This window comes from Elephantulus edwardii, unplaced genomic scaffold (genome assembly GCF_000299155.1).
Source record: "Elephantulus edwardii isolate Elephantulus edwardi_28Jun2011 unplaced genomic scaffold, EleEdw1.0 scaffold00245, whole genome shotgun sequence".
In the NCBI taxonomy this organism is placed as follows: domain Eukaryota; kingdom Metazoa; phylum Chordata; class Mammalia; order Macroscelidea; family Macroscelididae; genus Elephantulus; species Elephantulus edwardii.
Genome location: NW_006399995.1, coordinates 4,439,821 through 4,452,947, shown reverse-complemented (window position 1 = coordinate 4,452,947; position 13,127 = coordinate 4,439,821). Strand labels below are relative to the sequence as shown.

General features: G+C 38.5%; 1 pseudogene; it reads left to right on the top strand.

The window, feature by feature from the left end:
* The first annotated feature begins 5,606 nt into the window (after positions 1 to 5,606).
* LOC102859784 lies at positions 5,607 to 6,414 on the top strand (annotated as a pseudogene).
* Positions 6,415 to 13,127: the final 6,713 nt, after the last annotated feature.

Sequence of the window (13,127 nt, the reverse complement as noted above, 5' to 3'; positions counted from 1 at the left end):
GTCCAATTGCCACAGTGCTTGTCAAAGCCAGTTCTGATTAATCTCCTTTGTCAGTGTGTCCCTTGCCATTCCCTATCACTCCTCCCGGAGAGAGACTTCACCCTGATTCGTAAGGAAAAGGGGATGGCGTGTTCTCTTAGCTACTTCCTGCTGAAAAGGGACGCTGTGGGTTTCAGGGTGAATGGAGAGCAGACTTTTTCAATGCAATATGTCTTTTGATTTCTTTATTGCTGGTGCCAAGGATATTCATTATAGATCCAAGTAAAAAGAGATCATCAACAATTTCAAACCTTTCACCATCTGTCACCTTAAGATGTTGCCTATTGGCCCATTGGTGAAGATTTTTGTTTTAATGTTGAGATGTAATACATTATGAAGGCTATAGTCTTTGATCATCTGCAGAAAGAACATCAAGTCCTCCTCATTTTCATCAAGCAAGGTTGTGTCATCTGCATTAATACAGGTTGTAATAAATCTTCCTCTTATCCTGGTGAGAGTCCATAGAGTCCTTCACAGAGTCCAGATTCTTGAATATTTTCCCAGCATGCAAATTGAATGTTATATATCAATACATAGAATATTATTCAATAATAAAAAGTATAAAGTACCAATACATGTTACAAAACCATGAACTTTCTTGAGAGAAGCATGTTAAATAAAGAAGTAAGTCAAATAAACCATATGTTTTATGATTCCATTTATAGTAAATGTTCAGAATATTCAAATCAATAGAGACAGAAAGATTAACATGCTTACTTAGGGTTGGTGAGGGAAGAATGATAATTTAATTTTAAAGTATAAAATTGCTTTTAAGAGTGATAAAAATATTCTAAAAGTGCTTTTGATGATGTTTGACAATCCTATTGTCTTAAAAATAATTGAATATTTACTCTAAATGACTGGGTTATATGGTTTATGAATTATAGCACAATAGAACTATTTTAAAATAAAACTCATCCATGTAATATCTTTTTAAAATTTTATTTTATATTGATTTGCTTATAAAGTTTGTATACATTGTGGTTCACACTATCCTTGATTTACATTGTGTTTCATACAATAATTCCTATTAATTGTTGTTATTGTTGTTGTTATGTGCCATAGAGCCACCTGCGACTCATAGTGACCCTATGTACAATAGCCCTAAACCCTGCTTCATCCTGTTCCAATCTTACTGTCTCTGACACACCTACCCCCCATTACCCCAGTCACTGAATCAATCCATCTCATCAAGAGTCTTCATCTCCTGCACTTTTCTTCCCCCTCTCAATCATGATGTCCCTCAACAATAACTGGCCCATCCTTGCAACATGTCCAAATATGTCAGACCAAGTTCAGAATCCTTGCCTCTAAGGAGCAGCCTGGTCTTACCCTCTCCAGGACAAATCTGTTTGTTCTCTTAGCAGTCCATGGTATATACAATACTCTTATCCAACACCACAGCTCAAAGGCATCAATTCTGCTTCTATTATCCCTAGTCATTGTCCAGCTCTCTGATGCACAGCAAGTGATTGCAAAGACTATGGTATCAGGTGCATCTTAGTCTACAGACTGACATCATTGCTCTTCAGTACTTTGGAGAGGTCTCTGACAGCAGACTTTCCCAGCACAATATATCTTTTCATTTCCTTGATGCTGGTACCAAGAATATTGATTGTCAGGTCAAGCATACTAAAGCTGTTTACAATTTCAATCTCTTCACCATCCATCATGATGCTGCCAATCAGCTCAGTAATGAGAATCTTTGTTTTATTGATATTGAGCTTCAATTCATATTTAAGGCTGCAGTCTTTAACTTTCTATAGAAAGTGCTTCAGGTCCTCCACAGTTTCAGCAAGCAGGTTGTGTTATCTGCATAACGCAGATTGTTAATGAGTCTTCCTCCAATCAATCCTGATCACACATTTCTCCTAATAGAGCCCAGCCTCCCCAATAATCTGTTCTGCATATAGATAGAAAAGATAATGGAGATAGGACACATTCCTCACATATACACTTCCCAGTTTTGAACCATGCAGTATTCTCTTGCTCTGTTCTATTAATTGTGTTTTATAAAATTAGTCATCATTGAACCATTAACCTGTCTTTTCAGAACTCTGCTGGATCTTTCCCACTTCCCTTACCCACCCCTCCCTTCACCCACCAAATTGTGAGAATTTGTGATTTGTTCCCTGCCCATCCTCATTCCTCTGTCCCCATCCTCTCCTCTTTGAATCCTCATACACATTTTACTAGTAATCTTTCTTTTTCTACAAAAATGATCTTATGCAATATTTGTCCTTATGAGACTTGAGTTCACACTGCATAATGCTCTCCAATCACTCCCAAGTTATGTAGTAATGTTGGAATCATTGTTCCTGAGTACAGCATAGTATTCCGCCATATGAATGGACCAAAATTTTTCAATCCATTTGAGTGTAGTTGGACATTTGGGTTGTTTCCATGTTCTTGTGATGGTGAATTTTTGTTTCAGTTCTAATTTTCTCGAGGTATATTCCTATCAGTGGAGTGAGTTGTTCATATAGAATTTCTGAAAAAGAAATGTCTGAAAATAAAAGGAAGAATGAAATCTAGGATACATGTGGAGGAATTGACTTTTAAAAGGAGAAAACTGTCATTGTAGATTTGCAGATATAGTGTGGCATGGCTGACTTATGAAAATGCAACTCCATGCTTTATTTAATATCCCAATACTATGCAGCCTAGGAAGCTCTGGGGTTTCACTGGCAACTCAGAGGTATGTGGTTCAAATCCACCAGCTGCTCCCATGGGAACAAGATGGGCAATCTTCACACATGCAATTAACTGCCTCTGAAAAGATGTTGAAAGATCAGCTATGGATTGCTTCTCATACTACAGTACAGAGCAACAGCAATGTGCAGGCAGAATTCTCATTAGAAGCAAGGATGGTGAGACTTTGTCTCACATGCTTTGGACATGTTATCAACAGAGGCCAGTCCCTGGCGAAAGACATTGTTCTTGATAGAGAATCAGTGAAAAAGAAGATCTGCAACTTTGTAGATTGACACAGTGGCTGTAGTAATGGGGGGCTTGAAAGCACAACAGCAATTTTTAGGATGGTGTGGGACTAGGATGTGTTTTGTCCTGTTTTATATAGAGTTCTTTTGAGTTAGAACTGACTAGACAGCACCTACAACAGCGTTGCAATGTGAAATTATTAATTTTTTTAACAAGAAGACCTTCACTCTAATTTTCCATATTTTCCTTAAAATTATGAGTTCTGAGTAGTGATATCCTATCTGATGATGCCTGGTTTTCAATAGAAATCTGAGGCAAGACTATTAACTGAGAATTGTAGAGTGAATTCAAAATACCTAGTGATTTTAGGCCTCTCCAGGGTGCTAAGGAGCAACAATTTTTGTCTAGACACTAAGGTGAGCCTGATCTAAGCCACGGTCTTCTCAGTTACTTGCTATGCATCTGAGAGCTGGACATTAAAGATGACAAAAGAAGAATCAATACTTTTGAGTGTGATGCTGCAGAAGAGTATTGAACATACCATGGACTGCCAAGAGAACAAACAACCCCATCCTGAATAGAGTAAAACCAGGATGCTCCTTGAATGCAAGGATTTGGAAGTTTGTCTCAAGTACTTGGGCATGTGAGGAACCAGTCTTTGGGGAAGGACATCATGTTTCAAAGGTGGGAGGGACAGCGTCAGAGAGGAAGACCCTGGATGAGATGGATTGACACAGCATGACAATGGAAGCAGGTGTATCAGAGACAGTGAAATTGACTCAAGATTAAGCAGGATTCAGAGCTATTGTTCATAGGGTCACTTTGACTTGTAGTCGACTCAACAGCACAAAACAACAAGATATTAAAGGAAAGTGTATCTTAAATTATCATGAGGAATTAAGTATGCATAGTAGAGTTGTCAATTTCTGGCTATTCCCTTTTGTATTTGTGGTGAATTCAGCATGAAAGATTCTATAATTTTCTCTAGTATTCACTTGCAATGAAGGTATGGAGGATATAGATATCAAAGGGCTATCTAAGGTTGGGAATTTGTCAAACATTTGTTATGGAAGGAAAGAGATGTGATATTGTTGTTGTTAGTACCATCAAGTTGAGAATGACTCACGATAATCCTATGAGCAACAGATCCAAACCTTGGCGTATCTTGCACTGTCCTCATGAGCTCTGTCATTCTCAAAGTACATTGTGGTAGTGACTGCATTAATAAATCTCTCTGAGGGTCTTCCCCTCTTTCACTGAACATCACATGATATCTCTCTCTAAGAATTGATTGCTCCTGAAAATGTGCCCAAAATAAGTGAAACAAAGTTTGACCATCCTTACCTCTAAGAAGCACTCTTCTGGCACTTCTCTGAGGACGTACTTGTTTGTTTTTTTGTTGTTGTTGTTCCATAGGATGTTCCATACTCTTCACCATAGCACAATTCAAATACATCAATTCTTCATTGGTCTCTCTTATTCATTTTCCAACTCTTAGTTGCATAGGGAGGAATTAAAAATACCATGACTTGGATCAGGTACACTTTAGATGTTAAACAGGTATCTTTGCTCTTTTTTTTGAAGCAGTTTTTGAGAGCAGATTTTCTGAACACTATACATCTTTTGATTTCTTGACTGTTTTTAACATAAATGTTGATTATGGATCTAAGTAAAATAAAATCACTGACAACTTCAATCTTTTTCTTCTATCATGATGTTGCCTATTGGTTTAGAAATGAGGATTTTGTTTATTTCCTTGATGTTGATATTAATCCATATTGAAGTCAGGAGTCTTTGATCTTCTACAGTAAGTGTTTCAAGTCTTCTTCACTTTCCACAGATAAGGTTGTGTCATCTGTAATGGAGGTTGTTAAGGGATTGTTGTTGTTGTTGTTGTTGTTGTTATGTGCCGCTGAGTTGCCTGTGACCAATATTGACCCTATATACAGCAGCTCTGAAGCCTACCCTTTTCTGAGCCAATCTCACTGATTCCATCACACCAACCCCCATTGCCCCAGTTACTGTATCAATCCATTTAATCTGGGATCTTCCTTTCCTATGCTGTCCCTCCTCCCTTCCAAGCATGATGCCTTCACCAAGGACCAGTTTGGCCAGGTGCCCAAAGTATATGAGACTGAGCTTCAAAATCCTAGCCTCCAAGGAGAAACTTGGTTTCACTGTCTCCAAGGCAAATCTATTTGTTTTCTTGGTGTTCCATGATACGTTTAAGACTCTTCTCGAGTCTTGGAGGTTGCATCGGCCGCACAAGTCGAGCTTTGCGGAAGGTTCGGCAGTTTGTGGCGGCCCTCGGAAGGCCGCGGCACCATGGGGGCGCAGTAGAAGGGCTCCGGGAGGCGAGGCGAGGGCCGGCCGTCACCCGGCCCGCGGCGACCTTCGGCGGGTCCCGGACGTGGGCAAGCTCCGGGGCGGGGGTCGTGCCTGGCTGCGCGGGACCACGGGGCGGGAGCCAGCAGGTTTTTTACGGGGTTGCCGCAGGCCCGGGCCCGTCGCGAGGAGACACCGCCGGCTGCCGGCCCCCGCTGCCGGGCCGCTTGACGACGACGCTCTCGAGGGGTCCCAGCCCGAGGAGGACACGGCGGCGGCGAAGCCACGGGAGGCCGCGGGCGATGGAGGAGCGGAAGGAGGAGGGCGAGGCCGAGATCCAGGAGCACGGCCCGAGCACTGGTTCTCCAAGTGGGAGCGACAGTGCCTGGCCGAGGCCGAGCAGGACGATCCCCCCCGAGCTGCAGGAGGAGGCTGCGGCCGCTGCGCAGCCCGAGCACAAGCAGCAGAAGCTGTGGCACCTCTTCCAGAACTCGGCCACCGCCGTGGCCCAGCTCTACAAAGACCGAGTGTGTCAGCAGCCAGGACTTTCACTCTGGGTCCCTTTCCAAAACGCAGCCACCGCGGTCACCAACCTCTACAAAGAAAGTGTGGATACCCATCAGCGAAATTTTGATATTGGAATTCAGATTGGCTATCAGCGGCGCCAATAAGGATGTGTTGGCTTGGGTTACAAAACGCAGAAGAACTATACGTAGCTTCCTGTGTGGGAAAGTTCCTCCACCACGGAACTCTAGAGCTCCCCCGAGACTGACTGTAGTGTCCCCTAACCGAGCTACTTCAACGGACACTAGCTCATCTGTAGAGACTGATTTGCAACCCTTCCGGGAAGCCATAGCTCTGCATGGTCTTAGTGGTGCAATGGCTAGTATAAGCGTGCGTTCGAGTACCCCAAGCTCTCCTACACATGTAAGCAGTGGATCGAATGCTAGTCGAAGGAGAAATGGACTCCATGATGTCGATTTGAACACTTTCATATCAGAAGAAATGGCACTCCACTTGGACAATGGTGGAACTAAAAAGCGTACCGCAGCCCAGTGTGGCGATGTTATTACAGACTCACCAACCCATAAACGCAACAGAATGATCTAAACTGCAAACATGTTCACACCCACCATGCTGCTTGAAAGCCACTCAATCCTCAACATATACTATGATTGCAAAAGAAACAGGAGGCCATCTCCCCTGTTTAAAGACAAGTGATTTATAAAGTGGTTGCCATAAAAGGAAGTTCTAGGTATTTGCGGTAGATGCCTCTTGTAACTATGGCTTTCTTAAAACTATAATCCTAGCAGAGGACATCAGATATTGTGTAGTCGTTAGCAAGATCATCATAGGCAAACATATATCCGTTCCGAGGCTAAAAGTGCCCTTTACTGTATTTATTCTTAAAGGGAAAGGAAATATCAGATGTTTATTTGGTTATAGAATGCTTTTCTCTCTTTTTTTTTTTGTCCTTCATTTCCTGCTGTGTTGAGTATTTTGCTTCAACAGTATTGCCAGTCTCCAGAAAAAAAAAAAAGGAAAAGAAAAAAATGGTCTTTTAAACAAAAATAACCATGATTTGGCTTCCCTGTCAAATCTGCAGGCTTCCATCTTTTTACAGCAGCACTGAACCACGCACTGGTTTCTGTAGCGTAACGGTGTGCAACCTCTAATTGCTGGACTGTTCACTGTTTTCAGTTCTCAAAGCAGTTTCTAATTCTGGTGATTGTGTGATGTAAAGAGGTGCTATGATGGTCATGCAATTAATATTTAATATTGAATCAATACACAGAACTTGATTGAAAAAAAAAAAAAGACTCTTCTCCAGTACCACAACTAGAAGGCATCAATTCTTCTTCTGTGATCCTTAGCCATTGTCCAACTATCTGATGCATAGCAAGTAATTGCAAAGACCATGGCCTGGATGACGCACAACTTAGTCTCCAGACTGACATTGCTTTTCAGGACTCTGGAGAGGTCACTGGCAGCAGATTTTCCCAGTGCAATTCATGTTCTGGTTTCCTGATTGCTGGTGTCAAAAGTGTTGATTGTGGAGCCGACCAAGTGTAATTGTTAACAGCCTCAATCTCTTCTTCATCTATTTTGGTTCTGCCAATTGGTCCAGTGGTGAGAATCTTTGTCCTTTTTTTTTTTTTTTAATCTTTGTCTTCTTGATGTTGAGCTTCAATCCATATTAAAGGCTGCAGTCCTTGACCTTCTGCAGCAAGCGTTTTAGGTCCTCCACAGTTTCAGCAAGCAGGGTCATCTTCATAACACATATTGTTGATGAGTCTTCCTCCAATTCTGATGTCACATTGCTCCTCATAAAGTCCTGCCTCCAAAATTATCTTTTCGGCATATAAATTTAAAAGATCTGGAGACAGAATGCAATCCTGATGAACAGCCGTTCCTGATTTTGAACTATGCAGTGTTTCCTTTCCTATTCTGAGGACTGTTTGCTGGCCCAAGTTAGGTTTCACATAAGCATGATCAATTGTTCTGGGATTCCCATTTTCCTCAGGTTAGCCACAACTTGTTTTGACCTATACAGTCAAATGCCTTTGCAAAGTCAAAGAAACAGATTTTCTGCCAAGATCCATCTGACATTGACAATAATGTCTCTAGTAAGGTCTCTTCTAAACCCAACTTGTATTTCTGATAATTCTCTTCCAGTCATTTCTGGATAGTCTTCAGAAGGACTTCGCGAGTGTGTGATGTTAGTGATATTGTTCAATAATTTCCACACTCTATTGGGTCACTTTTTTTGGAATGGGAATAAATATAGATCTCTTCCACTCAGTTGGCCAGGTAGTTTTACTCCAGATTTCTTGGCACAACCTGGAGAGCACATCTAGGGCAGCATCTTTTTACTGAAATATGTCAATTGGTATTCCATTAATTCCTAGGACTTTATATTTTGCCAAGTCCTTCAGAAAAGCCTGAAATTCCTCCTTAATCGCCATTGCCTCTTGATCATATGTTGTTTCTTGAAATTTTTCTGTCAGCCAATTGCTTTTAGAACAGTGACTCTGTATACTCCTTTCATCTTTTTTAAATGCTTCCTGAATCATTCAATATTCTGCCTATAGCATCCTTAAGCATTGCAACTTGAGGCTTGAATTTGTTCTTTAGTTCCTTCAGCTTAAATGCTGAGCGAGTTCAGCCCCTTTGATTTTCTAACTCCAGCTCTTTGCACATTTCATTATAATACTTTGCCTTGTCTTCCTGAGCTGCCTTTTGAAATCTTCTATTCAGCTCCTTAACTTCTTGATTTCTTCCCTTTGTCTTGGCTTCTTGGCACTCTAGTGCAGTATGCAGAATCTCTTCTGATGTCCATTTTGTTCCTTTCATCCTCCTCCATCTTTGTAATGATCTTTTTCATTCTTCATGGACAATATTATTGATATCTTCCCACAGCTCATCTGGTCTTCGTTCATTAGTGTTCAAGACATCAAACCTATTACTGAATTGTTTTTAAATTCAGGGGAGAGAAACTCAAGATCAAATTTTTAATCCTATGGATATTAGAAAGGAACTATTAGCTGCTGTTGAATTGATTTCAACTTACAACTTCAAAGCAGGGATTACTTGGTAAAGCAGCATATTGTCTTGTCGTTGCAGCTTCCTGGTATGTTAGGACTTCCATTTTCTCAAACATAGATTATTGTATAATAAAGACATCTATGTAAATATAAGTGTGCTCTGGTATTCTTGTGGGTAGAGAGTTGTACTGCCAACTCAAAGATAAGTAGTTCAAATCTGTTCTCAGGAGAAAGATGGGCAATCTCTTCCCTTGGTGGTTTACACCTCTGAAACTAATTAGAGTATCAGCTATGAGTTGGTTCTGACTCACAGCAATAAATTGTCTTTTTCTTTTATTATAAAAATGTATTTAAAGTTTCTTTGAAACTTGGCTTTAAATATTCAAAAGTAATAGATCTCATTAACATTTGGGGGTTTTGTTGTTGGGGTTTTTTCACTTATAATTTAAAAGTTTTATTTATTTGAAAGAGGAACTAGTTCTCTTTCCAAGGAACTTTTCTGCAAGATTAAGCAAATTATGTACTTCTCTTTGGTAAATTACAATTCACATTGGCACAATAAACACGTTGGTGACTAACATAGACCAGTTATAGAAAATGAATTTTCTCACAAATCCTGTTGAGCCTTCCTTTTATTTCTAAAAGTTTATGGTCTAATCTAAGGTATAAAAATGATAACCAGTTAGAATCCTAAATATAAACAAATTATTTACATTAGCATTTGTTTTGTTTTCATAAAACCCTGAGATATTACTTTGTAACATCTGCCAACTGAGATGTGACTTTGAATATGATAGGGATATTTTTTAAGCTGAATAGATTTTTTAAGCTGTTTTATCTTTCAAAAGTTTTTCCTGTTTCAAAAAAATAATATACTTTTTCAATAAAGAATTAACCACTAAAGCTGATATACAAGTTATAATTCAAAAGCTAGATATTATAGAGGTACTAGGATTTTTTATCTAGCACTTTGAAATGTGTCTCATGACTACTAATTTGTTTCAGCTTGAGAAAGATACTGAACCTAGTGATATTGAACCTACAAATTTTCAAACAAAGTTAAATTATCCTCATCTAAAAATCAAAAGTTCAGCATCTCCTCATAAGTTTTCTCTAGAAAGTGATTCCAGTAAATCATTTCTACCGCCTCAGCCTCTAGTTCCTGTGTTGGTAAGCATTGGCCTATTACTAGCAAATAATTCTTGAAAAGACTATGGGGGGAAAAACACCCCAAGCCTTTTTTGGGAAGATTCATATATACATGATTTCTTAGCAAATAGAGGGGAGAAATAGAGGGTAACTATATGTTTACTGTCTCCTGATCTCTTGACTGCTGGTGCCAAGTGTATTGATTGTGTGTCCAAATAATAGGATGTCATTGTCATTCTCAAACCTTTCTCCATCCATCTTGATGTTACCTGTTGGCCCAGTGCTTCAGGTCCTCCTCATTTTAAGCAAAAACATGTACTTACTGACTATATACAGACTAATGTTTTTAAAATTGACCTGACAATTTTATTTGGACCACTGGGAAGTAGAAATCGAATTAGAATGAGGAGTACACATGTTTGATCAAGCGTTTGTTAGAAGAATAATACCTGAATAAGGAAAGAAAAACGGGCAAGAAAAATTTCAATATTGAATCCAAATAATAGAAAATGTTTACCTACTGAGAGGTCCAAAACAAAGATTATTTGCTAGAGATGCTGAATGGAAATGTCTAGACTCTGTTACCTCTATGATACACAAACATTGACTGGGATTGTCTGTGAAGAACAGGTTTCATAATGAAAGCTGAAGCAAATTCTAAAGATGCTGTATAAAAAGTCCATTGATTAACATGCTTTTTGCAGTAAAACAGCAAACTACATCTTAACCCTTTTATAACTGAATTATTTTCTGCTTTGACATTTTGTTGATACCATGTGTTTTCAGAGCTAGAAGGCATCCTAAAAACAAGGGCAGTAATTTTTTTTAGGTAATATGGATTTTTGATAGAATTCTATGGGCCACATATATCCCAAGTAGAATTGAAAGGGTAAATATTTAGATGTGCATAGTAATACAGGTTCTCTCTGGGTACAACACCTACTGCAACTGGAAGAACTGCTTTTTGAGAAACTAGCGAGGCCGAAAATACTGGTAATCAATATCCCATTAGTCACAAAAGGCTAAAAGAAGTTTAAGCAGAGCAACTCTATGGCTGCCATAACAGCAACAGTCTAGCGATGATCGAGTGTCTCCTATTTTCCAAGCACCGCAGTCTATCTTCACCTGCATTATTTTTAACTCCTGCACAATAATCTCTGGGAGTAGAATAATCCCAATGAGTCAGATGAAAAAAATTAGATGATTATATAACCAATAAATTAGTGAGCTGACAGATTCAGCCTACCAAATATGTTAAGTGTCATTGAGTCGACTATATGACTCATAAAGATCTTATGAAAAATAGATCTGAACCCTGCCCTATTCTGTGTCTTCCTCATCATTTCAGACACACTTGAAGCTACCATTAGAGTTACTGTGTTGGTCCATATCATGAAATAGTATTTTGTAGCTAAGGAAAAGTTTACACACAAATGGGATGGTTGCCAGGGAAGGGAAGTATATTGTAGATGCATGTTGAGATGGATGAAGGAACTAGAAATACCCTATAATATACCCAGTGTCACTGAAGAAAAAGAAGACACACAAAGCTCAGAAGGATTAATGGAAGTTTGAAGTAGATAGGATGTAATTCCCTTGCGGGTATTAAAAGTAATGTTACAGAGCAAAGTGTATATGATGGTTGAATGAAAGATTAGTTTGCTTTGTAAACCTTCAGTCAACTTGCAATTTAAAGAGAAAGAGAAAAAAATAGTTTCGGCTAAATATTTTCCATTATAGAATTTTCTATAGAAAGTCTCCAGCTTAGAAAGAGATTTGTTCATAAGTGTTTAAGTTCAATTTGGAGGTAAGTTGGAACCAGATGCATATAATTCTAATTTAACCTTACTTTGGTGCAAGAAAAAAATCATAGCCTTGCATTAACTTAAAAGCTGCACATGTAATGAGTGAAAGTGATTGTGATGCAAAATTCATTGTGAGTGGAGACTTGGTTTAGGTTTAAAGGTGAAGGCAAATGTACTTACCATTAAAGGCAAGTGTGAGTTGCCCTAAATTGGAAACTTATAACCAAAGAATCGCTGTATTTTTTATTATGTCTTGAGCCAACAATTAAGAGATTTATAATAAAAAGGAAGAAAGGGAAAATGGAAAAAAGGAAGGAAGGAAAGAAAGGAGGATGGAATTAACAGGCCCACACACGTTACAAATCTGAATTTGTATTCTAAACTTGGTAGCATGTAATTCACACCTATTCAAAAAGAATTTTCAGAAAGACATGGTTTTTCATGGAATACGAGAGTTGAAAAGGCAACAGTTGATTGCTAGAATTTATGATGCACATACTGTCTTAGCTAGCTATCCCTTTCTCATTCTCTTTGTTCAGACTCTTCTGTCTCTTTGTCTTTGTTCTCATTGTTTTTATCTGTCTCAAACTTCCTATTGTCTTCTGTCACTGTCTGATGTCTTTCTCTCACTAATTCTCCATGTGTCTCTGTCTCTCTGCTCCAATCCTCTCTTTTCTCCCTTATGCTCTCATTTCAGACTTCATCTTTTTCTAATTTTGTCTTTTTCTTCACTATTTTCTTTCTCCTTTCCTTCTGTTCTTCTGTCTTTTGTTTGTTCTTTCCCTCCTCTTTTAATAGTTTTATGAACCTATCTTTCTTTTCTACTTACTCTCCCTCTCTTACTCCCTCTTGCTTTATCCACCTATGTCTCTACATATTTTCTTTGTCTACCTCTTCTCTTCAAAAAATAGAAAACGAGTCTGTGTCTTATAATTTAATTAATTTTGATATCCCATAAATGAGAGTATATGCATACATTTAATCACATGTATTTTAAATCAATCATCCTTGTGAGTGCATATTTTAATGGTTTGAGAAATAGTTAATAATCCTCTTCATAAAAGTCTATACTAATTAATTACTAGGAATAAAAAACACATTAAAATACCTTTCTTCACAATTAATAAAGATGAAGTATTACTTTTCCTAATTCAAAATTCTAATTTCCTAATTCTAATTACATGTCCTTTTTAAATAGTGACTTAAACCAAAAATATTTTCATATAGTTATTATGTTTCATAAATTTCTTTGAGAATTGGCGGGGGGTTTTTTTTTCTCTTTAATCAAGATAGAAAAAAATCTTTGATTACCTGTCTAGTAAGG